This window comes from Dipodomys spectabilis, unplaced genomic scaffold (genome assembly GCF_019054845.1).
Source record: "Dipodomys spectabilis isolate Male_0828 unplaced genomic scaffold, ASM1905484v1 ptg000589l, whole genome shotgun sequence".
Taxonomy (NCBI): Eukaryota; Metazoa; Chordata; class Mammalia; order Rodentia; family Heteromyidae; genus Dipodomys; species Dipodomys spectabilis.
This window is the reverse complement of record NW_024871266.1, coordinates 1,570,025-1,573,587: the sequence shown is the minus strand read 5'-3', so window position 1 is coordinate 1,573,587 and position 3,563 is coordinate 1,570,025. Positions and strand designations below refer to the sequence as shown.

The following is a 3,563-nucleotide window of genomic DNA, read 5'->3' as shown; positions in this document are numbered from 1 at the left end:
CATTACTTCTGTTTGCTCACTACATGCAATGGTTTCTGTAATACTTATTGCATTCTTTTTAGTATTTAAAAAAAACTGCTGGCTAAACTCAAAACTCATTCATGGAGGTTTTTGTTAAGTATTTCACAAGTTTTATTTTCCTTAATTCTTAAGATAACATTTTCTATAATGCTAATGTTATTACCATTTTAGTGTTGGGAAAAATTGTAAGTAAAGGCAGTAAGTGCATGGCCCAAACACACACTGTGAGGAAGGAAATGAGTCAGTTTCCAAAAGTCTTTCAGCAATACACAAAAGGTAGGTAAAATCTCTCCATTCTCTTACACTCTATTAAATGTTCATATTGTCCAAGAAATAATACCATAGCAATTATTGCCCAAGGTGATTGTTTTCTGTTACATTTTGTCTTCAACACAGTGTTGGTGACATTGGGTTATCATGCACAGAGCTGAGCTTATAAAAGAGACAAATATATTCTGTCCCATTTTTCCAGGATCCATTTTACAAAGTACTAAACTTTAAATATCATCACTTAATTTCTTAGGAATCCAAAAAACGAAAAAAATTCACAAATAATAACTCCAAAATGCTTTAAAAGTAGGAGATGATAAAAGAGGCCCCCGTGAAGTAAACTTTCTTCTACTTTTAAAATTATTCTGAAAGCCTTGTGCTGGTTGGTCACAACTGTAATCCTAACTACTCGGCATATTTACTCAGGAGCCAGAGATCTGTGGATAACAGTGGAAGCCAATCAGGGCAAAATACATTCATGAGATTATTTTTCAATATTTCAATGAGCTAGCAAAGGGCCAGGAATGGAGATGTAGCTATTATAGTAGCTCATCAATCTAGAGAGGAAAGGCCTAGCAAGACTTTTAAGCCTTTTTTTCAAACTGTGAGCACACCAACATACATGCAAGTGCATGAGAACACGTGCACTTGCACACACACATACATTCAAAATGCCTTCATATTAGTGTTTTGCATTAATTTCTTTGTTAACCATATTATCAGAGTAAAATAAAAGAAATAAACTCTTTCATCTCAGAACATTTTCATGTTTTTTATTTTAAAAATACTGTACAGAGAGGTCACATTTACATGAGCAAGTAATGAGTACATTTCCTAATAAGCATTGTTACTTCCTCCTTTATTTTCCCTCTACCGTCCCTTCCCGCCAACCTCTACAAGTACACTCCCCTCCCCCGTTCCCCTGCCTAAATTGTAAAGTTCAGTTTTCAACATAGTGTCTTGTGCATCTCATTGTTACAATGGGTCAACCTGAATCCATATTTAAGCATTTTGTTTTTTTCCTTCCCCTCCCCAAATTACAGGAGCTTATATACAAGAGGTGGGCACACCAAATTCAAATACAGTGAAAACAGGGGTTATAGCATGGGGGAGGAACATATAAAGAAACAAAAAAATCACATAGCCTGTTATAAGTACGTTAGAACACTAGCAATAAAGAAAAAAAAAACACTTGTGTTCCTATTTGGGGACTGATTTCCCTTAACAACATCTTATCTGGTCATATGTGTATAGATTTTGTCCTTTTCTGCTCATCCCAGACATATATTAGCTATTAAAAATTAGGGAAACTCTGGGACCTATGTTTCTTTGGACTTGGCTTACTTCACTTAACAATTTCTTTTTCCAAGTCTTTCCGTTTTCTAACAAATTGGGCAATGCCATTCTTTCTTATGGAGGCATAGAATTTCATTGGTATAAATAGTACATTTTCTTGATCTATTTATCTGATGAGGGGCATCGGGGTTGGTCTTATAGCTTAGCTATCTTAAACAATACTGCAATAAATATAATTGTGCTGGTAGTTTTAGTACCGTCTTGTTTGTGATCTTTTGGGTAAATGCCCAAAAGTGGGATTGCTGTGTCATAGGGGAGTTCTATGTGGAGTCTTTTGAGGAACCTCCATACTACTTTCCAAAGTGGTTGAACAAGTTTACACTCCCACCAAGAGTGCAGTACAGTTCCCTTGTGGTCACATACACTCCAGCATCTGTTCTTGTAAAAGTATGGAATGGTACAGGAATTTGCCTGTCATACTTGCGCAGGGGCCATTCAAATCTTCTCTGTATCGTTCCAATGTTAGAGTACGTGATGCTGAATAGAGCATAGAACATGTTTTATACATAAAGTGTAATTGATTTTCTTAAACTAGACAATTCAACAAAAAGTAAGTTTAAAACAATTTTCATGAAATTTTAGAGCCATGTACTTCTTACATAAGCACACATTTAAGAATAAAGTCAAGAATGACATGTCAAAAACAAAATAATTCCAGATATTTATTGTTCAAGAGATGTGTAGGTGGAGGAATTCAATTATTCTATACAAGGCACCTGTGATAATGAACACTGCAGCAAGTGTTAAGTTTTGTTAAAAGTTTTAATGGTTTAAATATATTTAATTTTGGGAATTTGCTTATATATGCTAAAACTAGGACTGTTTGGCAGGTAATAAAACTGTTCGATAAAGTATTTAAGATTTATGTTAACAGACATATGCTACTATGTATGTATATTTCAGAGTTTATAGAAACATTACTAATGAGAAGTTGCCAAGTCTTTGTGTAAAGGAGCAGAATAAAGAGTTAAGACTTTGTTAACTACACAGTTTCTGTTAAAACTATAAGGCTTCCTTATTTTATTTTATGTTTTTTAATTTTTTGGGGGTCCAGTCGCGGAGCCTGAACTATGGGCCTGGGCACTCTCCCTCAGCTCTTCAGCTCAAGGCTAGCGCTCTACCACTTGAGCCACAGCGCCACTTCCGGCTTTTTTCTTTTTGCTTATGTGGTGCTGAGGAATCAAACCCAGGGCCTCATGCATTCAAGGCAAGCGCTCTACCACTGAGCTACCTTCCCAGCCCCTGGCTTCCTTATTTTATATGTTAGGGAGGAACAAATGATGATATAAACCATATACAAATGATTAGATGAGCCATAAATAGTAATCTTAGTGGGTAACTTTAAAGATTACTCATAACCTAAAAACCTCTTTTTGAATATCATAATCTTAGCCCATTTTAAATGTACAGGAATATGAGAAAATAGTAAAATCTAATAGTTAGTACCCTTCAAATACTGAAAACACTGATAATTATTTTAGTTTTATTTTAATCATTAATATTTTGTTATTGGTTTTCCTTATTTGTAGCATTGTTTTCCTAGTAATATAATAAAACTTTTTGAAAGTCATCAATATGAGGTACTTTGAGAAGGTTACTGGGATGGCCAAACCATTTTTTATAGGGCATATGAATTTACAAAGAGGAAAATTAAGAACAAAATATTAATTTTAAAAATGATTAAGTAGAGTCTGAATCAGGAGTGTTGATAAATACCCACACCTAAAATCTTAGCCCTAGGCTGAAGCATTGGTATTACAGAGTTGAGGCCACAAAAGTGAGAGACTGTGTTTTGTTTTGTTTTATATTTTGATTTTTCTGGTCATGGGGCTTGAACTCTGGGTCCTAGGTGCTCTCCCTCAGCTCCGGGCTAGCACTACCACTTGAGCCAGAACACACTTCCATCTTTTTCTGCT

General features: G+C 35.1%; 1 non-coding gene across 1 annotated transcript; it reads right to left on the bottom strand.

Annotated features, from left to right (window-relative positions):
- Positions 1-2,030: 2,030 nt before the first annotated feature.
- LOC122100624 lies at positions 2,031-2,137 on the bottom strand. The gene has a single exon (XR_006146219.1). It is a non-coding gene; the product is annotated as a U6 spliceosomal RNA (small nuclear RNA).
- Between the last annotated feature and the right edge of the window lie 1,426 nt (positions 2,138-3,563).